Consider the following 23,836-nt stretch of genomic DNA (forward strand, 5'->3'; position numbering starts at 1 on the left):
AAAAATTATGCAAAAAACTCTTCCTGAACAGTTACATTATGCTAAGTTGATGTGACGGAACAAGTTACATAGGTAACAATGAGCCTAGGGAATTATTCAGCATTGTCATTTCAGGATGTTTCTGTAGTTTTCTGCTTATTTTATGTGCAGTAACTCTGATAAAATTATGCTATACTGGGTGAGAGGGAGTGTATGATCAGGCCACCCAAGATGTCTGTTCTCTTGCCCTCCTCCTCCGTACATCCCCTGTTCGACCAGTACCTGCTTCACCTACACCCTCCTCACAAGACTGACCTTCCTACATACTTGCCCCAGGCCCCAGCTGGTGATTGTTCTAATCTTTAGATCAGAACATCCCCACCTTGAGAGCTTATCAAAGGGGCGGTGAGGGGAGTGCCCTTCTGCTAGTTTCCCTGGTAACAGATGAGCCAAACTGACGTCATATCCCCCTACTACTGGTAACCTCCCCCTCCTGCAAAGACTGTGGCCCTTGTGCCACACACAGTGGGGTGTCGCTCAGGACCTTACTTCAGACATGTAAGATCCCCCCTGCCATCCATTAAACCACTGATGTCTCTGTTGCTGATTCCAGGCTCTTTCTTCAGTCTTGAAGCTGGGCAAGTACAGGGCTTGCAGGCCTGCTTGGAGTGCAGCCTAACAGGGAGTTAGTGGGAATAATTACATATTTCGGTGGTATTGGTTAATTTGGAGATTTGCAACAATCTAAGGACACACCTTTATAAAGGCCAGGGTGCTTTATCATTGATGAGGGAATATGGAGTAATGCCCTAAAATTGTTCAGGGAAGCTTGGGGGCCATACTGAGACATGTTGGGTGCCCCATCCCCATGTCAACCAAAGCAGTTCTGCTTTCATTGGTCTTAATGAAACGTTGTACATGGTTGCTTCTTTTTTATTTTTAAATTTAAATGCTCACTACTAAAAATACTTGAAAACTACTTATCACCACCACCCCCACTCGCCTCTAAGATTTCACTTGAACTTAAAGACTCTCTGATGTATCAGTTAGTATCCCATTCTGAAGTCCAATTATAGATTGTATGATTATTATTACTACATGCCTGAGTTAGATACTGTCTTTCAAATTCTTCATTCTGAATTCTTTTAGTTACCAGTTCTTTACACTAGGTAAATTATTGAGTTCCTTTCCTAAGAATTTATTTTTTAATTATAACCCTCTCCCTATTTGCCTCTTAATCTTCAGTTGTTCTTCACTGCTTGACAAATTATGGGCAATCTCTGTATTCTGACATTTAAAGTCCTCAATCACATGGCACCTGAGCTATCTACCACTGCACACCACCACACACCTTGGAGTGCAGCAGAGTTAAAGGGCCAGGGCAAGGTCTCACGCATGCAGGCTTGAATGAAATCTCATAGCAATAATATCAAGCAACCATATCTCTGTTATTGTCTCTGTTAATGCTTCCCATTATTAGCCCCAAGTAACTAATCTTTAAAAAAAAACTCTAATTGAGGGAGAAGAAAAATGTTTTATTTTTCTTCTCCCTCAAAAATAAAATGCTTCTTAAGTTTATGACTAACCTATTTCTTAGTTCTGTATTTCTTCTGTCTTTGAAGAAATAGCCTATTTCTTCCCCATTTAAAAAAAATTTTCAGGATATACAAGCAATATATTTAACGTTAAGTCTGATGCATCATTATAAGGTTAATAAATGCTTAATAAAATCACCAGTTTGTTTACTTTCTGAAATCACATAAGGAAATAAAAATATAATTCCTTTTTTATGTGTATAAATGTAGTACTTCTGAAAGATGCCAAATGAAGGATTGAAATCCTTCATTTATGACCCAGATAAATAAAATAAAGGAATAAAACACAGAACTCTATCATAGTTATTTAAGCTATTAAGTATTTATGCTGTTAAGTTTTATTTTAGGAATAATTTAGAGGAGGCATTGTTCACATTTACAACCAGGAAATTTTAAATCAAAAGTTTAAAAACCATGTGGTACATTTTAATTTAATATTAACTACAATTATGCAAACAATTAGACTTACCTGTTTTCTGTTTACTTCTATTCCTAGAATACTTCTAATACAGTCTTAGTGACCAATTTTCTAGACATAGCTTGCAGTTTATCAGCTTGCTTCTATTTAGTAATCATCAGAGCATTCAGATGCATTAAATACAAATAAGAGGTATACCAGATTTTGATAATATATACAATTTATGTGGTGTGTGGTGATTGCCTAGTGACTGTATTTATGCATAATATATCTTTATATATATCATATATAAATACATATATATTTTAGAAACTATATTATAGAATGAGTGAATGTTATATGTCTTTTATTATAGTATATATTTTTCTTTTTCCTTGAATGGCTCTTTTCAGTTTATTGTATGAATCAGCTACTAATCACAGCTAAAAACTAGCATTGGTTTCACATTGCTTGTGTGTATGGGGGAAGTGGCAGAAGGGAGGGAGGTTGCAGGTTCTGGAAGCATACAGAATGGTGAGGAATCTCAGTGGCTGGGTCCAATAGTTTCTTTAGAAACCATAATCCAATCCAGTTCTCCTAGGCTTTGAATTTGCAATTATTGGAGGTTAGTAAATATTGTCTTTTGTTTAACATACTAACTTCTTTTTCCCAAGTTCATGTCCTCCTATGAATGTATTATCATAAAAAGAAATATATAAAAAGAAATAATTTGCTATTGCTGCTTTCTCTGGAGTACCATACCTAGAGTTGCCCATGTGGGAAGCAGCCAATTGCAAATCATCCACTGCTTGGAATCACTGTCTCTTAGAAACCATTGCTTATTTACTCCCTTCCATTTGCATCCTGTTGCCTGTGGCTTGTCTCTCCCATTGAATAGTCACATGGGCCCCTTATTGTGCTTCAGTTTCAGCTGCCCTGAGGGATTATCACATTTTCGAATCTTTAGTTTCACTCAGATCATCCCAAACATAATCTCAAATCTGGTGAAAATCAGTTCTTTTTTTTTTTTTTTAAATAAATTTATTTACTTTATTTTTGGCTGCATTGGGTCTTCGTTGCTGCACACGTACTTTCTCCAGTTGCGGGGGCTACTCTTCGTTGTGGTGCGCGGGCTTCTCATGTTGTGAAGCACGGGCTCTAGGCACACGGGCTTCAGTAGTTGTGGCACACGGGCTCAGTAGTTGTGGCATGTGGGCTCAGTAGTTGTGGCTTGCAGGTTGTAGAGTGCAAGCTCAGTAGTAGTGGCGCATGGGCTTAGTTGCTCCACGCCATGTGGGATCTTCCTGGACCAGGGCTCCAACCTGTGTCCCCTGCATTGGCAGGCAGAGATTCTTGACCACTGTGCCTCCAAGGAAGTCGCAAAAATCAGTTCTTAAATGCTGTGCTATTTGTCACAAAATGGAAATGTTTTATTTATGTTACATCATTTTTATTTATTTATTTATTTATGGCTGTGTTCGGTCTTCGTTTCTGTGCGAGGGCTTTCTCTAGTTGTGGTGAGCGGGGGCTACTCTTCATCGCGGTGCGCGGGCCTCTCATTGTCGTGGCCTCTCTTGTTGCGGAGCACAGGCTCCAGACGTGCAGGCTCAGTAGTTGTGGCTCACGGGCCTAGTTGCTTCGCGGCATGTGGGATCTTCCCAGACCAGGGCTCGAACCTGTGCCCCCTGCATTGGCAGAAAGATTCTCAACCACTGTGCCACCAGGGAAGCAAGCCCTATGTTACATCATTTTATTTACTTTACTTATTCCTCAGTACAATCCTATGAGGAAGGTATTCTTATTATTCCCATTTTACATATGAAGAAACTGAAGCTTACAGAGGTTAATAATTTGCTGAAGGCCACATGAATAAGAGAAGCTAGGAATCACACCTGCTGTATCAACCTTCAGAGGTCAGGCTTTTAAGCAATGCATAATATTTATCCAGCCCTGGAGGTACTGAAAAATCTAATTAAGAGAGAAAGAAACAAAAAATGAGAGGATTTGGAACAAGTTAGTAAACAATTATACCCCATAGCATAAAACTGTTACATGGTAATAACTCGCTTTTCTAGTTCATAATCTGGACTATTATTTTAAAAAATCATATACACTGGGGAAGTAGAGCACATCTAACTATATCTTAAGAGAAGAAAAGTAACTGTAACCTCTAAATGTGGGTTTCCTCTGTAACTGAATAGGTGAAAGTTACCTTGATGTCAATTAATTAACAATTTATTTTATTTTATTTTAAATTTGTATTTTATTTATTTATTTGGCTGCATTGGGTCTTAGTTGCAGCACACAGGTTCTTTGTTGTGGCATGCGGGGTCTTTCGTTGTGGTGTGCGGGCTCTTCTTTGCAGTGCGTGGGCTTCTCTCTAGTTGTGGTGTGCGGGCTCCAGAGCGCACAGGCTCAGTAATTGCGGCATGCGGGCTTAGTTGCTGCATGGCATGTGGGATTTTAGTTCCCTGACCAGGGATTGAACCTGCGTCCCCTGCATTGGAAGGCAGATTCTTAACCACTGGACCACCAGGGAAGTCCCAATAATTAATTTTAAATGCTACCATGAGTTTGCTCTCCTATATCCACTGAACCTTATTCTCTGTCTCCCCAGGGAATTGCCTTTCTCCTCCTAGTCTCACTGCTTTAGGTACCGCCCATCATTCAGATTAGCACTCATTCTCCTTCAGTTCATTAGAGATCCCATCCATTCAACTCTAATTACTAAGCAGATGATCCTCTATTAGATTCAATGTGACAGTCTTCAAGAGAGAACAAGAGTTGAAGTTACTACTCCTTCCTTAGTTTTTTTTCTTCTTTCTCATTCTTTTTATCTTAAGCTGACCCCTGGTAAACTCTATCTCACAGACCTTTGCTATTCTACACTCCAGAGAAGGCTTATCTGGAGAGAAAATCTATGCTCAGTACAAGAGTCCATACTCTTATGCCTTTGGATATCATCTGGCAACTGCATAGTCCACTTTCCTTGTTTCCATTCATCCAGTTCCTGAACTTGACTTGGAATGCCTTTTCCCTGACCATCTGCAGGTTCTCACCTCAGACTGCTCTTAGGCCATTATATTCTCTGTGATCTGTTTTTCCCCTGAGTCTCTCAGTTTAGTTTTCCTGTGTTTGCCTGGTTACATTTTAAATCAACTGAAAAAGAACCATATTCTGCTTTACTTCTGTTCATAACCCTGCATTGGTTTTCAGATTGTTGAACCTGGATTCTAGCTAATGAGAGATGCTCCAGGGGGAATCACACCTTTAAAGGAAAGTGCTTCTTAATTTTGGTATCAGTTTTATAGTTTTGTATAGGGTTAACCACTGGAGGAAAAAGAGATATTTTGAACCAGTAATCCCATTTTTACAAAAGAATTTATTTTATAATTTCCTAGGTAGGCAAAGTTACTTAAATAAAGTTAAGAATTGAAGACTAGACACCAAGTGTCCTGCTTCTCTTTTACTTTAAGGCAAATATCCCAGTTGCTGGATTCATTTTGGCATCACATCTGTGCAATAAGTATTGCATACACTGAACATGAAGTAGGGCATATGCTTAAAACAGGCTTTTTATACTACAAACTGTAAAATTTGCAGCCAAAATAATGATAGAGAAAACAATGACAGGCATTAGTATCAAGCTTTGCTATTTTAAATATGTATCTACTTAAAATTACTATTCTGAGAAAGACCAATTAAAGTAAAATACAATCAAAAGTGAAAAGATAGTAGCATCTCTCTTTGAAGTGAAAAAAATTCCCTTGGTCCAACTAGGAAGTGCTGATTTGGAAAAATTGGTTGTTTGACACTGTGAAAGAAATAAAATTGTCATGAACAAAGGTGAAAAGGGATTGTATTTGTCAAGAAGAGGCTCCTACTGGATGAACTCTCTGAGGGCTGTGGCATGTCACATCTTGTCTTGGAGAGTTAATGACTGGTAATGTTGAAGGAATAGGTCTTTTGTCAGATCATTACAGCAGTCCTGGTTACAACTGCCTCAAGTGTAGTGACTGGTTCAAATAAGGGGCCAAAATACTTCATGTGAAACATGACTTAATCCAATCACCTTCTCCTGATTAGGAGAGGGAATCCAAGGCAGTTTTACCTAGAAAGCACTGAGGGTAAGTCCTAGGGCACGAACATAGGAGCTGCTTTTGGTCCTCAGGAAATGAGGGCTGAAGTTTGCTTGGTCTCTGATTCTGCCCATGTAGTACATTGCTACATGTACTACATGTGTAGTACCTGTACAATGTGCAATATATTGTTCAGCCTTGCTCTATTATGACTATACTCTTATTGCTTAAGCATTCTGAAAGAATGAGAAGAAAAAATTAAACTGGTAAATTGAATGAGGCTGGATGAAAGGTGTTGTTGCTCCTGAATTAAATGAAACATTTTATTGCTCCTTAGAAGAAAAGACAAGATCCCACATAGTTTAGGTAACTCAAGAATATCAGGAAGACACAGGGAAATTGTCCCTTTCCAAGATTACCAGAGGTTAAATTTAATGCCTGGGGATATTGAAGGAGCATTGGTTTTTCTCACCCATACTGCATATCAGATATTGATGTGTATCTAGAGCTTGCTGACTAATGTTAACCTGGGCAGGACACAGAAAGGCTCCTATTGAAAAACAACCAACCAACCAAGAGACATCATTATGATGAAAAATAAATATACTTTTAAACCACACTTTAACAGTTAACTAAAAAAATATTTTCCTCTGGTTTAAAAAATATCTAAAAAGTTTTAAATGGGATAGTGCCTAGTGCACTACCCAGCTCATGGTAGGTACTCAGCAGATGTTAGTGCTCTTTCATTCCCTTTAGTAAAAAAGAACTAATATCTTCATTTCAGTTATAAAGCAGTTCAATTACAGAGATTTGGAAAATTCTAAAAAAACATGAAGGAGAAAACAAATCATCTTATAATTCCACTATCGAAAGGTGAACACTTAAAATATTGCTTATTCATTTTCTTACCAACATTTTAAATACTTCACAAACACAAAAATCACCTAGCAAGCTTTTCTTCATGATTCCACCAACAGTAGATTTCAGAGCTAGCAGTGATCCATTCATATGCCTCTACTAGTTAATTATTTCAGGAAGCCATAGCTACAAACTGGTGGATGTCACTTAAACACCTAGATTCATCAGACACCGTATAAGTGAGGGGCATTGTAACAGTTGTTATAAGCTTTAAAAATTAGCCTCCATCTCTGGCAAAAGGAGAGTAGCTACTATTGAGCAAACTGTTCCACAGGTAACAGTGATAAAATATGGACAGTATCTGAAAAACAACTATCTAAAGGCATGGGAATATGACCAAAAGTAATAAAAAACAGGAGTGAATCAGAAAAATTAATTGATAAAGTGAATGACACTAAGTGAACTTCCTGTTTTTATGGGGTTTTTGGCCATCTGGTGCCATGCTGGGTGACTAAAAACCAGATAAAAACTTGCAATCTTATAGGCCTAAAGAACTAATGTTCAGTTAGCCTAAAAATTGTGGATAAATAGACAAAGAAGAGCAAAAAGCTAATGGGACAAACAGAAAGCAAACAGTAAAGTGGTAAGAATAGAGACAGAATAATAGTTACATTAGATATACATTAGTTAAAAACTCCAGCTAAAAGGTAGAAAATTTCAGAATGGATAATAAAAAAGCAAGACCCAACTACATGTTTTGTAAAAAAAATAATTTACTTTAAATACATGGCTAGATTGAAAGGAAAAAGATGGAACATTATATAAACCATGCAAACAATCAAAGAAGGCTGAAGTGGCTATGTTAATATCAGATGAAACAGACTTCAAGGCAAAGGAAATTAACAAAGATAGGGATAATTCACAATAACAAAAGGATCAATTCACTAAGAAGACATAATAAAAGACCTTTAAAGCACATGAAGTAAAAATTGACAATTAAGTGAAGAAATAGACAAATCTAATCATGGAATATTTAACACCCCTCTCCCAGCAATTCACAGAACAGCCAGAAAAAAATCAGTAAAGATGTAGATCTGAATACTACCAATTTCCTTGACCTAACTGACATTTATAGAATACTATATACAACGACTGATAGAATATCCATTCTTTTCATGTGCACATGGTATGCTCACTGAAATAGATCATATGCTGAGCATATGATAAAACAAGTCTTAATAAATTTTAAAAGACTGAAGTCTTGAAAAGTATCTTCTGTAATCACAATGAAATTAAATTAAAAATCAATAATAATAAGATATATTTCCCCAAATGCAAATATTTGAAATTCACATTACATGTTTAATTAGTCCAGTGGGTTAAAAATGGAAATCGCAATGGAAATTAGAAAATATTTCAAACTGAATGATACTGAAAATATAACATATCAAAATTTATGAGATGCAGCTAAAACAGTGCTGGGAGAAAGTTACAGTTCTAAATGCATACGTTAGAAAAGAAATTATAAAAGTGGTAACTTAAGTTTCCAAGTTAAAAAGTTAGACAAAGAAAAGCAAAGTAAACTCAAAATAAATGGGAGAAGAGAAATAATAAAAATAAGAACAGGAAGTAATGAAACAGGAAACTACAGAAAAAATTAACAAAGCCAAAAAAACAGCTCTTTGAAAAGATTAATAAAAGTGATAAATTCCTAGCTAGACTGATGAAGACAAAAAAAAAAAGAACACAAGTTATCAGTGTGAAGAATAAAAGAGGGTGTATCAGTACAGATCTTAAAGAATTAAATGGATAATAAGGAAATATGATGAATATCTTTATGCCAATGAATTCAACAATTTATATGACATAGACCAATTCTCTGAAAAATATAACTTACTCGACTGACAAAAAATGAAACAGAAAATCTGAATAGCGCTTTACTTGAAGAAATTGAATTTTTCACTGAAAAACCTTCTGGCAGAGAAAGCTCTAGGCCCAGATGATTTTATTGGTGAGTGCTATCAAACACTTAAACAAATAACCCTTGTCAGGTACAAACTCTTTTAGGAAATGTACCAGGAGGGAACACTTCCTAAAAAAATAAAATAAATGGTAGCCATTTTTAAAGTAGAGCAATATAATTCTAAACTGAGAAAGAATTAAACATTTGAGCCTAAAACAAAGAAAGAAAATATCCGTCTTAGTCCATTTGAGCTGCTACAACAAAATATCACAAACTGGGGAGCTATAAACAACACAAATTTATTTCTCACAGTTCTGGGGGCTGGGAAATCCAAAATCAAGGTGCCAGGATGGTCACATTCTGATGAAGGCCTTTTTTGGCTCATAGCTGGTGACTTCTCTCTGTGTCCTCACGGAAGAGGGTAAGCAGCTGCATGGGGTCTCTTTCATAAAAACACTAATCCCATTCATGAGGATTCCACACTCATGACCTAAGCAACCTCCCTAAAACCCCATCTCCTAATACCATCATCTCTCAGCATTAGGATTTCAACATACAGATTTTGGGGGGACCCGAACATTCAAACCATAGCAGTAACTTTTTCAGTTTACAGGTAAACAGCAGGAAAAGGTATAAGGAGAGTTAGCTGCATGGCTTAATGCTTTATGCTCTTGGTCCATCCATATTGTTGTAAATGACAAGATTTCATCTTTTATATGGTTGAGTAGTATTCCATTGTACAAATATACTACATCTTCTTTATCCATTCATCTATTGATGGGCACTTAGGTTGCTACAATATCTTGGCTATTGTAAATAATGCTCCAAAGAACATTGGGGTGCATGAATCTTTTCTAATTAGTGTTTTTGTTTTCTTCAGAAAAATACCCAGAAGTGGAATCACTAGATCGTATGGTAGTTCCATTTTTAGTTTTTTGAGGAATTGCCATAGTGTTTTCCATAGTGGTCATACCAATATATTCCCACCAATAGTGCATGAGGGTTCCCTTTTCTCCACATCCTTGCCAACGTTTGTTTTTTGTTGTCTTTTTGATAATAGCCATTCTCACATGTGTGATGTGATAATTCATTGTGGTTTTCATTTGCATTTCCCTGATGGTTAGTGATGTTGAGCATCTTTTCATGTGTCTGTTGTCCATCTGCATGTCTTCTTTGGAAAAATATCTACTCAGGTCCTCTGCCCATTTTTGAATTGGGTTGCTTGCTTTTTTGATGTTGAGTTGCATGAATTCTTTGTACATTTTGGATATTAACCCCTTATCAGATGTACTATTTGCAAATATCTTCTCCCATTCAGTAGGCTGCCTTTTTGTTTTGTTGCTGGTTTCCTTCTCTGTGCAAATGCTTTCTGGTTTGATGTAGTCCCATTTGTTTTTTGCTTTAATTTCTCTTGCCTGAGAAGACAGATTAAAAAAAACATTTTGCTATGCCTGATGTCAAAGAGCACTCTGCCAATGTTTTCTTCTAGAAGTTTTATGGTTTCAGGTCTTATATTTAAGCCTTTAATCTATTTGAGTTTATTTTTGTATATGGTGTGAGAAAGTAGTCCTTTTGATTCTATTGCATGTAGCTGTCCTGTTTTCCCGACACCATTTATTGAAGAGGCTGTCTTTTCCCATTGTGTATTTGTGCCTCCTTTGTCAAAGATTAACTGATAATAAAAGTGTGGGTTTATTTCTAGGCTCTCTATTCTGTTCCATTGATCGATGGGCCTGTTTTTATGCTAGTACCATACTGCTTTGGTTACTGTAGCTTTGTAGTATAGCTTGAAATCAGGAAGCATAATATCTCCAGTTTTCTTCTTTCTCAAGATTGTTTTGGCTAGTCAGGTCTTTTGCGTTTCCATACAAATTTTAGAATTTTTTGTTCTAGTTCTGTGAAAAATGCCATTGGTATTTTGATAGGGATTGTATTGAATCTGTAGATTGCTGGGGAGTGTGGTCATTTTAACAATATTAATTCTTCCAATCTATGAGTATGACACATCTTTCCATTTGTTTGTGTCATCTTCAGTTTCCTTCATCAATGTCTTATAGTTTCCAAGTACAAGTCTTTTATGTCCTTGCTTAGATTTAGCCTAGGTATTTTATCCTTTTTGATGCAGTTGTAAATTGGATAGTTTTCTTAATCTCTCTTTCTGATAATTCACTGTTAGTATATAGAAATGCAACAGATTTCTGTATATTAATTTTGTATTCTGCAACTTTACTGAATTCATTTATTAGTTCTAATAGTTTTTTGGTGGTATCTTTAGGATTTTCCATATATAGCATCACATCATGTCATCTGCAAACAATGACAGTTTTACTTCCTCTTTTCCAATTTGGATTCCTTTTATTTCTTTACCTTGTCTGATTGCTGTGACTATGACTTCCAATACCATATTGAATAATATGAAGAGAGTGGGCATCCTTGTCTTGTTCCTTATCTTAGAGAAAATACTTTCAGCTTTTCACTGTTGAGTATGATGTTAGTTGTGGGCTTATCATATATGACCTTTATTATGTTGATGTATGCTCCCTCTATACCCACTTTGTTGAGAGTTTTTATCCTTAATCGATGTTGGACTTTGTCAAAAGTTTTTTCTGCATCTATTGAGATGATCATATGATTTATATGCCTATCCTTTTAAAATCCTTAAAATATAAAATAGTTGAAAATATTTAAGTATTTTATTTGCTAAAATAATCATTTGATCACTTCTTGTTTCTTCTCTCAATTCCTCTCTGTTATACTTTTAAAGACAGATGGTATTGCATAGCTATGGATATTTGGGGGATTTGGACAGGGGGAGGTTGAGTTGAGAAAATCATTTAATTTGGATTTAGGGGAATATATTTAGGTGGTTCACTGTCAATTTGTGAACCGTTAACTTTTCTTCCATAGTGCCCCCAATGTAGGAAAGATCTTAGGAATCCTGCTTCCAACTTTGCTGACTCACCTGGCAAAGCTACAGAGCCTAGGGATGTATCATGATGTAAGTGTGTCCCATGGTACCCAGCACTGGAAGTTATGTAGACAGTGAGGGGGACAGAGGGATCAAGCATGAAAGATACACAGCTAGAATACAATTTGCTTCTATTAGCTTCCAATAATCGGAAATGCAAAATTATAAGAGAAAATGTAGGGAAAAAAGTATTATAGAAGTGTCCCAGACAGTTAATAAAAATATTGTTATTTTCTGGATTCTGTTATGTTTGTGGAACTATCATTTTTTAAAGATTTGTAAAATTAAAAAAATTATATTTTGTTCTGATTTCTTTTCTCATTCTAAATAAACATTCACTTTCTTACCCAATTTTTAAATTTAGAATTTCAAATTATTTTAAAGAGGATCCCCCAAATTGTATAAGCTTTGGACTGTACAAAAATTGGATCTTCCCCTATTTGAGTTGTAGGAGAAAGTGGGGGAAAAGGGCAGGATCAGGGCAGGATACAGATGCTACTTAATTCTACACTTTAAGAGCAAATATATATAAAATGGAGGCTAAAATTTAAATATATAGGAGCAGAATACAAAATAAGACGTATACTTTCTAAACTACTAAAATAAGAAAAAAACCAAGCTTGATTAGTTCCACAAAAGGCAGAAAAGAAAAAAAAAGTAGTAAATAATATAAATAAAATGGCAGGAATAAATACAGTCACAATAAATATAAGTAACTTGAATCCCCCTAATAAAATAAAGTTTTAATCTAATTGGGCTTTAAAAAAAAATCCAGTCATATGCTTTTTAAAAGAGTAAAGGAAAATAGACTTTTAAATTATGTTGGAACAAACTCGTATCAGAACCACCTAGAAACTTAATATCAGAATCACCTAGAGAAGTCATTATATTAGAATCAGGGGGTGGACTTTGGGATAAAGGGCTTTCTCTATTCAGGACCCTAGAAAGTTAAGCAGAGTTGTTGGCATATCTGGGCACTGACACTTGTCATTGCTTCTGGAGAAAGAAATAGAGTACAGACGAACAGAATAGAAGGTACATTTATTTCTGCTCTTCACAATTTGCATTTTTGTACCTTTTTGAATTTAGTTTCTTCATTAATTTGTTTTGATTTTCTTACCAATTGAATGTATTGTTCACTCAAATAATACATTTAATAGAATAGTTAGGGGAAATCATCACACATTACGAATTATGTGATTTATGACAAAGGTGCAAGTCAGTGGAGGAAAGGATAATCTTTTGAATAAACTGTTATGGATCAATTGAATATTTATATGGAAAAAATTTAACCTGACCCCTTCCTCACATTATACATAATATTAACTCAAAATAGATCAAAGATCTAATGTAAAGGGTAAAACAATGAAACTTCTAGAAGAAAACATAGGGAAATACCTTCATGACCTTAAGATAGGCAATGTTTTCTTAAATTCAAAAGCACAAACCATGAAAAAAGAGACTGATAAAATAGACTTCATTAAATTAAGAACTTTCATTTATCAAAAGACATTTTTAAGAGAATGAGAAAACGATACACAGAGTAGGAAAAGAAAAATATAAAATGACTATTGACAAAAAACTTACATCCAAGCTATATAAGGCACCATTATAAATCAATAAGACAAAGAACTCAATTTTTTTGAAAAACGGGCAAAAGATTTGAATATGTATTTCATAAATCTAGATATCTAAATGATCAACAAGCATATGTAAAAAGATTCAGTATCATTATTTATGAGGGAAATGTAAATTAAAACCATAATCAGGTACCACTACATACTAAAATTTTCAGAATCAGATACTACTACTCTTGTACATTGCTGGTGGAGTGTAAATTGGGACAACTCCTTTGCTCCTACTGTTTCCATCTTCCCTATACCCACCAGCAAATTCTCATCCTGCCAAAAATTTCTTTGCTCATCACAAGGTGATAGATTTTTCTCACACATAGTTTTTCCTTTCCAGCTCAACTGGCAAATATTAAGCACATAATAATAGTTAATTGTATAAATCTGTACCAGCCTCCTTCCTTATCTATTCATCTTACCTTTACTTTTTGTATGTTCCTTGGTTCCTTGTTGCAAGACAAAGGGACCTGTGTTTCCTCACTTTTTAGTGGATGGGGTCTCAATCTGTCACATTCAGTTTAATAGGTAAACAGTTTATGCATTGATGAGTGAATTACTGGAGAGAGGACATATGGAGAGCTTCTCAGAAACAGAAAACTTAAAAATTTTGTCTTACTCTCAAGATGCTCAATATATACTAATTACTCTACAAGTAGGGAATGAATTTAGCATGATTATGGTCATAAAAAAGCTAATGACCAGGCTATTTAAGAAAGTTCAGTTGCTCTCACATTCTAGGCATGACTCTCCTGTTTTGTCTGTGTCATTTTCATTGTATCTCATCATATAGTAATATATTTTCTTTCTTCTATTGTAGATGCCCAGAGCAACAAATCAAAAAAGAAATCCACTTCTTTTTTCTCTTTCTCCTCACAGTCATCACACATTATAATCACTGTTTTCTATGGCCACAGATTTCCCTCTAGCTTCTCTTCAAACGTAACCTGTACTCTTCCAACCTTTTCTCTCCATAGCAGTCCTACAGTCAAATCAGAGTTTTCAGGAGTTAGTGTTACCTCTTGGTCTCAGTGCTTTCAAAATTCACTTTCAGGAAAAATAATTGATAGAGAATTCACTTTTTTCCACAGGTAACTGCTTTAAGGAATTACTGTTTAAAATGCAAACAAATGAATTTCTAATGGTGGAATTTTAAGTTCTGACAAGGTGGTAGAGGACTGGGGGTTGGTTTTTTAGGTTAGTAACCCCTCTAACCTTTCCTCTGTTCCTTATAACTATAACACATAATCTCTTTTCCAGTAAAGCTAGCTCTGTTTTCAACAGACTACAAAGTATAGCTATCTGATCTGCCCTTAGCCCCATGTATCTTTGATCTATTTTCTTTCAGAGGTATCGCCTTCTCAAAAAGCAAGGAGGAACTGGCAAGGAGTTGAAAAGAATTCTTTTTTTTTCCCCTCCCAAACGAAAATGACCTAAGTTGCAAGGACTGGGTGATCTCAGTTTCTCTGGAAAGTACAGTGTTGTTTTTCATGGTTGGTAGTAAACAAAGAACAGAACACATCATTTGCAATACTTACCTAAAACAACCCTTCAGTTTATGACCTATTGTCCAAATTAATGGCAGCTTACAAGAGACCTATCTGTAGGTGGGGACCCTGAATATAATAAAGTGCAAGCATTCACAACTTCTATAAGAAGCATTAGCAGCTAAACAAGATCCAACCATTGCTGCCTTTGCACTAAGCATGAACATTTCCACTATCAAGTAGGGAGACATCATTTCAACAGTTTATAACATATGGTGTTCAAAAGTTACAAACCTGTAGCTTTAACATTTTAAAGTCAGTGCCTCAAAGTATAGAAGGTCTATAATCCAAAGAGATCAATAATATTACATATTATGTTAATATCTTGCCATTATTTGAACTACAAGTAGGTAACCAATGCAAAAAACTCAGAGAGATGGTGGGCTCAATTCTTTTTGGTGCCCTAGTAAAAGACAGCTATAGAACTCTTTGAAATTCTCATTTAAGCACTGCTTTGTCTTTTTGTATAAATTGGAAATTACCAAAGAAACACCAGTGATAAGGGGGTTAATATTAGTATCCTTATACCTAAGTCAAAACTGGACAGCTCAAAAAGATTTATAAGCTCTGCCCTCAGTTTGTGTCTTTTACATAGCTTCTTGTTTTTACATAGACACTTGGAATTTGTTATCTGTAAGAAAAGAATGAACTTATCCAAGGAACTGGTAGCCATGGCCTAAGGAACTAGCATGACAAAATGACTAAGCATGTTAATAACAATAATAATAATAATTGCACTTGCCATACATAGCACTTAATGTGTTGGGAATGGCTTTAAGCCCTCAATGTATATTAACTCATTTATTCCCTGCAATACCCTATAAGGTAATTATTATTCCCAATTTACAGAGGACAAATCTAAAGATCAGTGAGGTAAAATCTTTTTAACATTACATAGTTAGGAACTGCCAGAATTTGAACGTAGGCACTCTGGCTCTGAAGCAACATTTATACCCACCTGAGTTCATTCAATTAGTTAATCAGTTATTAAGTCTTTAATCAAATATTTATCAAATACGCAGTATGTTCTTGGGCTCCAGGGCATACATAAATGAGTTAAACTATATATGGTACCTGCTCTTAGAGAATGTATAGCAGTAAACACAAACATTAATCAAATAATTACACAAACAAATGTAAAATTGCAATGTGACAGGTACACAAAGGAGGGAATGTATGATGGGAATGTATGAGAGTCAGTCAGGGAGATTGGGGGAAGTTTTGCTGAAGAACTGACACATGCACTAGATATGAAGGATAGGCAGACTTGAACTAGACAGGAAAAGGAAGAGATTTCAAGGCAGAGGAAACACCACATACAAATTCTCTGTTGTGAGTAGGAACAGGAAAAGTACTAGTAATTGAAGGAAGGCCAGTGACGGGCAATCAAAGAGAGCAAGAGTGAGAAGAGCTCAAGACAACACTCAAAGGGTTGGCAGGACCAGATCGGGCAGGAGTTTGGTAGGCTATGTTAGGCTATGTCTTTGTCTTATGATCTTCTCTGAGTCCTAAAAGGTTTTAAATAAGGGCAGGGGTGGTGGTGGAATTACTTGAATAGATTTGTGTTTTAAAAGGATCACTTTAACTTTAATATTGACGGTGGGATGGAAGAGGATCAATGGGTATGACTAGATGAGTGAGAAGGTTGTTATAGTGGTCCAGGGTGAGACATGAAGGTAGTCTGGACTGGACTGATGGTGGTGATAAAGAGAAATGGATAGAGCCAAGCTGTAGTAGGCAGAAAAATCAATAGGCCTGTCTTGCAAAATTAGCTAAGTCAATTTGGTCACGCACAACTATTTTGTTCTTTTTGACAGATAAAAGTAGCCACCAATTTTTGACATAAGTGAAGGGGGTGGTTCCTCTGACATAGCTTTTTTACTAAGTCACAGTGCAAGCAAGTATTAGACCAAATTCCGTCATATAAACAGACATTTTAAAAAGTAATTAACAAGGAGGCTTACACGCAACAGTTCATACAATCTGTTCTATAAGTTCAATTAAGTTCCAGCTCTCTGTCCTTTTATGTACTATGATGTATTAGATATCTATTGCTACATAACAAATTACCTCAAAACCTAGTGACTTAAAGTAACAATAAATATTTATTACCTCATAGTTTCTGTAGATTAGGGATAAATCAAATTGGCTGGGTAGTTTTTGTTCGGGGTCTCTCATGAGTCAAGATGTTGGCTGGGGCTGTTGTTACCCAAAGGCTTGACTAGGCCTGGAGAATCTACTTCTAAGACGAGTCGCTCACAAAGCTGGCAAGTTAGTTGACTACCAGCAGGAGACCTGAGTTCCTCCCCACATGGATCTCTCCGTAACAGCTTCACAGCATGGTGGCTGACTTCCTTCAGAATAGATAATCCAAGAGAGAAAAATGCAGGGTCTGCAATATCTTTTAAGACTTATCCTTGGATGGCACTGTCTTCATTTCCAGAATATCTTATTCACACGTCATCTCTATTCAGTGTGGGGGAACTACAGAAAGGGATAAATACTAAGAATCATTGGTATTAAGGGCATTAAGGATCTGTTTGAAGACTGGCTACCATCTATGACTACAACATGCATGAAAGGTTCACTTAAGGTAGATGCAGTAATGTTTAGAGACAGGATTCAGGCAACCAGAGTCCAATGAAACAATAGCTGGATACAGGACATTTTAGGGATCAAATATTGGTACCTTTCCTAAAGATACAGATTACGGTGCTTGCTAGATTTTTATACCCTATTCAGCAAAAGTGGAATGTCTAAAATATATTAGCCAATCCATATAACTTGAACAACACTAATTTCACCAATGAAAACTGATTGCTAATATTTATTATGCTAATTAGCAAAATTCTGGTGTTGGTTGAGATAAGGATGACTAAAGCACTTGTCGTAGCTTCCTCTGGAGTATGGCCTTATGGCTAAATATCAGCTGACCATACCTGGGAGTGTGAGCTCCTAATTAGGGCAAGCAACAGCACTTATGATGTAGCCTAAATTAACACACATATATATTCACACATAATATCACATTATCCATGCTCAATTTTTTTTAAAGTAAATTAGAGACATCATAATGCCATCATGATTTAGAAGATGCAGCCCATGAAAAGAGTAACTATCTTGGCCAATGACAGTTACTGAATGGGACTGCTCATATTAGATAGAGTAACTTACAATGGAGATTACTTAATGGTCATTAGCAAAGCATTTCTGGGATTGGGGCATGTTGCAGAAAACACCTATATTGATTTTCATTTTTTTTTTTTTTTTTTTGGGCAGTACGCGGGCCTCTCACTGTTGTGGCCTATCCCGTTGCGGAGCACAGGCTCCGGACACACAGGCTCAGCGGCCATGGCTCACGGGCCCAGCCGCTCCGCGGCATGTGGGATCTTCCCGGACCGGGGCACGAACCCGTGTCCCCTGCATCGGCAGGTGGACTCTCAACCACTGTGCCACCAGAGAAGCCCTGATTTTCATTTTTGAAGGCAAAGCATTTAAGATTATATTATAGGGTTATTTTGGGAATTACATGAGTTAATAATTTCAGAGCACTTAAGACGTGCCTGGCACATAGTAAAATTGTCTGTAAATATGATAGTGATGATGGTGGTGGTGATCATCCAACAGATAGATAATGCCTCATCATGATTATCAGGTGTACTGGACACTGGGGTAGATTCCACTGACACCACATTCCTCTTCAGGACTTGTTTGCCCAGCTGCTGGGAATGCTGTGGCTCACAGCTGTCAAGATGTCAGCTCCATCCAGAAATTGCCTTACCCAAGGTCACACCTACTTCCTGGGAGCAGTCTTTATCCAATGACTGATCATTGATGGGTATACAAGGGCCCAGTACCCTTGTCTCAACTTGGAACACTTCTGAAGGGCCACCCTAGCTTCAGAGCCACGCTTAGGGTAGGGTTGGTTTAGGCTTTGTTATAACTATTTCACAGCCCGGCTTCTCCTCTATCCAATCCTGCATTTCACCACAAGTATTAATTCCAAGACAACCCCCTAATAAGTTTTCCTGCATGCAAATCTCTATCTCAGGGTCTGCTTCCCAGGGAACATGACTAGAAACATCAATGGTTATTTAATGAATTAAAATACTGCATAAACAAATGTATCCTTCTTTATTGGTTGGTAATGATTAGCACAGGATATAGGTATATATAATTTAAAATATTGTTCATTTAGATTCAAAATTTGAGATCTTAAGTTGGTGGTAGAGACTAATAGAATAGGTTATTAATTAAAATGCTAATTATATTAAATATTATTGGAAAAGCTGTAACATATAACTATCATCTGACTATGGAAAACACAAAAGGCCATGAAAACCTTTAACATAGGCAAAATGAGTATACAGATTCTATTTGTCAGGTTAGGCTAGGGAATGCTGCAGTAATAAACTATGCCAAAATTTCAGAGGCTTATCACATAAAAGTTTCTTACTCAGGCAAATCTGCTAAGAGTCCAGGAGTTTCTCCAGGGCAGCCCTTCATGTAGTGGCTCAACATTCCAGATTGCTTCCTTCTTCTGGTAACTCCATCTGAATGATACCTCAGGGTTCTCTGTGCCAGGAAAGACAGCATGGTGAATCATGCACAGACTTGTAAATGCTTTGGTCTGGAAGTAACACATCAGCTCGGGTCACTGTTCATTAGTAGAACTAGTTACACAGTGCTGCTTAACTTGTAGAGCTAAGAAATGTAAGCTTTTGCATATCCAGAGAAAAAAAGAGAATTGAAAATATTGAGCATTGGTAATGTTAGCCACAAGAACAGTATTATACTGTCTGAGAGACACTAATATTTTAGTATTTGTAAGGATCAACTTATAAGAGAAATTCACTTTTGGGACAAACTCTGTGTAGATCTTATCCTAGGATAGGAATTAATTTTAAGCTTCTGTGTTTATTATGCAATTTGATTGGATGTAAATTTAGTTCAGTATAAATAGAATCAGCAGCTAAAGTAGAACCTGGCAAGGTGTGGACAATCTCTTAAGTCATATGATAAATAAAATATAGATCACATTTGAGTGAGCTGTGAAAATTTATATAAAAATATTTTCCAGGGGCTTCCTTAAAAATGGGATAGTAAATTTAAAAATAAGAATAAAATATCAATAAAAGTGAGCTTTACCTGAATTTACTTTCACATTTGACCATTTATTCCTTTAAAGAAAAAGAATAAAATTACTGTTAAGTAAATACACCTTACACCCTATTTCTACAGCACTCTTCAATAAAAAAGTTTCATATGAAAAACATTCTATATTATTGATTATAAGACAGTCCAAAGCTAAACATAAAAAGTCAATGTAAACAAAAAAGTGAATAATGAAAATTTTCTTGCTTTCCAGAACCTTGAAGATAAATGTAATTTTTTTTTGGTGTATAGTTCTATAAAATTTTATCGCATGTAATAGATTAATGTAGTGATCACCACAATTAGGATATGAAATTATTAATTATTCCATTACCCCAAAGTAACTTCCTCATGTTACCCTTTTATAGTCATACCCTCCCCCCAACCCTAACTCCTTGCACCACTTATTTTTTCTCTATCACTATAATTTTGCCATTTTGAGAATGTTATGTAAATGGAATCATACCATATGTAACTTTTTGAGATTAGTTTCTCATCAACACAGTGGCCTTGAGATCCATGCAAATTGTTGCATGTATCAAATTCGTTCCTTTTTATTGCTGAGTAGTATTCCATGTTATGGATGTACTACAGTTTATTCATTCATCCATTGGAGGGTATTGGGTTGTTTCATTTTTGGCTATCACAGATAAAGCTGATTTGAACATTTATGTACAGATTTTTGAGTGAATGTAAGTTTTCATTTCTCTAGAGTAAATATCCAGTAGATGGATATCTGGGTTTTAAGATAAGTATATATTTAACTTTATAAAAAACTACCAACTGTTTTCTAGAGTGGCTGTCCCATTTTACATTTTCCTCAGCAAACTATGAGAGATACAGTTGCTCCATATCTTTTCAGCACTTGGTATTATCAGTATTTTTTTATTTTAGCCATTCTAATAGGTGTGTAGTGGTACTTCATTGTGGTGTTAATTTGCATTTTCCTAATGGCCAATGATGTTGAACTATAACAAAATCTTACATAAAGTTTTGCATTTTTACAAATACTTTTTTAAACATCTAAATTAATTCTCACAAGTATAGTGTGATGTATTTCAAGTGATAAGAGGCTGATATCAAGTAAATCCGGAAAAATCAACCAAACGTAATTACACCAATGCAGAATCAAAACAATTTAAAACTCAAAAGGAACATGGAGGTAATTTAGTCAAACTTCCCCATTTTAGAGAACTGTGTCCCAGAAAGGTTAAATGACTTCTCACACAGCTGGAATCATACCAAAAGTCATACTTCTGATGCTTGAATCTCTTCTATGTCCAGTCAAGTAGGTGACAATTTATGCTTGAATTCTTCAAGTGACTGGAAATTCACTCATTCCTTGCCCCATTCCATTAGAAAGTGTTTCCTGACATTGAGCTGAAATGGCCTATAAACAAATAAACAAGTCTGTAAATGTTTTGACATTGAACTGAAATGGCTTACTATAGCTCTTGCCAGTGGGTCTAGTTTCATCCTCTGAGACTTTCCTGAGGAAGCATGGACCCTTTTCCATACGACAGTACTTCAGATACTTGAAGACAGCCATCATGCTCTCACATATATACTCCAGGTCAAACATTCACATTTTCCTCCAATCATTCTTAGATGAGCTTGTTTACCATCCTTCTTGCTTGTATGTAAACTGGTCCTAGGTTTCTTATGGTGAAAAATACCAAACAAAATATTTTTTGTAACACAACCAGAATTATATACATTCTCCAGTTATATGAATTCACTACAGGAAATAATAAAATTTTATTTTCCCTTAGTGTATTTCCTTACATCGTTAGACAATATTCGTAAGTGTATTTTTAAAATTTTATGCTGAATACTTTTATTTTTAAATTGCATTTCTTTTTTGGATGTATTGCAATGCAAATGGCACAAAACTCAAACCATTTAAGAAGGTTAACAGTGAAAAGTCGTGATCCCTAGACTTCTAGTTGAATAATAATATAATATAATAAATATATATAATGCAATGTAATATAATATTGCAGATTTCCTCTTTTTAAGCACATAATTCTGATTATACATTCCATCATATGGTTGTACATTTAAAAAAATTATTCATCTTAATTTTTTATTAGTATTATTAAAACTGCTGTTATGGATTGCCTTATGTATATTTTAGATTATTTCTTAAAGTAGACTCCTAGAAGAAAATAGCTGCATTGCATAGTATGACTTGTCTTACTATAACTTTCCACAGTTACCATTTAATACACATAAAATGTTTATTAATATACACCGGCAGTTTATGCATCCATTTCACCACACCTCTGCAAGCTTGGAATACTACTGTTTATTGATGTTTTTTTTCAAATTTGTTCTCCTGATTTGCTTATAATTGAGAATGAATTTTAAAATACGTTTTTATATCTCTATTGGTTATTTGTATTTCCTCCTTAGGGTGTTTAAGTCCTTGTTAATTTTTAGAAGATCGATTTGTATGAGCTAGAATATCAGCCCACTCTCAATATTCTTAACAAATATTATTTTGTTCAGCTTATCAAACTCTTAAAGGCGTTTTACATATGCTAATGCCAGGCCATCCCAAACAATTAAATGTAGTTAATTAAAAATTTTTTTTGCTAAATATAAGGCATTACAGTGAACATTTATATTGTAATATATCTTATCTCTTTACAAGTCTGTTTCACCTACCATATTTTAAACTAGTGCAATTCAAGGACAATACCTTAATCATCTTTCTAAAGCTTAACATAGACATTTACAGAGAATAGATGTTCCCTAAATTTATGATATATAAATGAGTGAATAAACTTAAAAATCCCTATTAGTTTGTTGGATTCTGCTTGTATGGTTACAGATTCCCCAAATTTTTTGAATTCTAATTATGGCTATCTAGGATTTAGCCCAGAGTCAACATTAAGCTGTTCTAAGGTTTGTTAAACCCCCTACCCTTTCCAACTTCGAATCAGGTAAAAATTTGATAAATATGGGTTTTCTCAAGTCAGTGAAATACAGTGTTGACCCATATAGGGACCGTTGTTCTACCCTAAAAACCACTGGAGAGGCTAACTGCCCTCCAGGAGTCAGTACCCGTTGGGTATTAAGTCATTGCCTGAAGGTACTATCATCTAGCCTTTTTTCCTCCCCAATTTACTTGTAAGTAAATGATGAAAAGTGTCAATAATGCCTGTTGGGCACAGATAAATATTGCCTACTGCATTTTATTGGCATACTGGTCTAGTATCCCTGTCAGGAAGAAAATAAAATTAGACAGATTCTGGTTGGTAAACCCATACTGTATTTGATTGATTACTGCTTTCTCTTATAGATGCTCCCAGAGCATCCTTTTAATAATTCCTTTTAGATTCTTGCCTAAAATCAAAGTAGTCCTGGTGGAGGGTTAGAGGTGTAAGGGACTCTCAATTGAATGATTAAAGTCCCAATCAAGTAAAGATTGAAGGGAAGGTTTCCAAATGATATGGATTTCCATTCTATATCACTGGAACCCCTTTAGTTGTCCATGATCTTTTCTCTGATTCTGAGTGTTTGAGACTGCCAGGGACTAATGAAAAAGTACCTTTTCCTATGGGTAGTTTGGATAGGATTGCAAAAACTATTGGCATACAGACAGCTGTTACTCCTGCTACAGATCAAGGGAGTGGGGAGTGAAAAGCATTTGTCAGTCAAAC

At 35.6% G+C, this 23,836-nt stretch overlaps 1 long non-coding RNA gene across 1 annotated transcript; it reads right to left on the reverse strand.

The window, feature by feature from the left end:
* Positions 1 to 3,455: 3,455 nt before the first annotated feature.
* LOC132422169 (uncharacterized) lies at positions 3,456 to 21,537 on the reverse strand. Its single transcript, XR_009518824.1, has 4 exons — positions 21,411 to 21,537; positions 20,163 to 20,194; positions 19,471 to 19,589; positions 3,456 to 3,656 (listed from the first exon to the last, which is right to left on the reverse strand). It is a non-coding gene; the product is annotated as an uncharacterized lncRNA (long non-coding RNA).
* Positions 21,538 to 23,836: the final 2,299 nt, after the last annotated feature.

Source organism: Delphinus delphis, chromosome 3 (genome assembly GCF_949987515.2).
Source record: "Delphinus delphis chromosome 3, mDelDel1.2, whole genome shotgun sequence".
Classification (NCBI taxonomy): domain Eukaryota; kingdom Metazoa; phylum Chordata; class Mammalia; order Artiodactyla; family Delphinidae; genus Delphinus; species Delphinus delphis.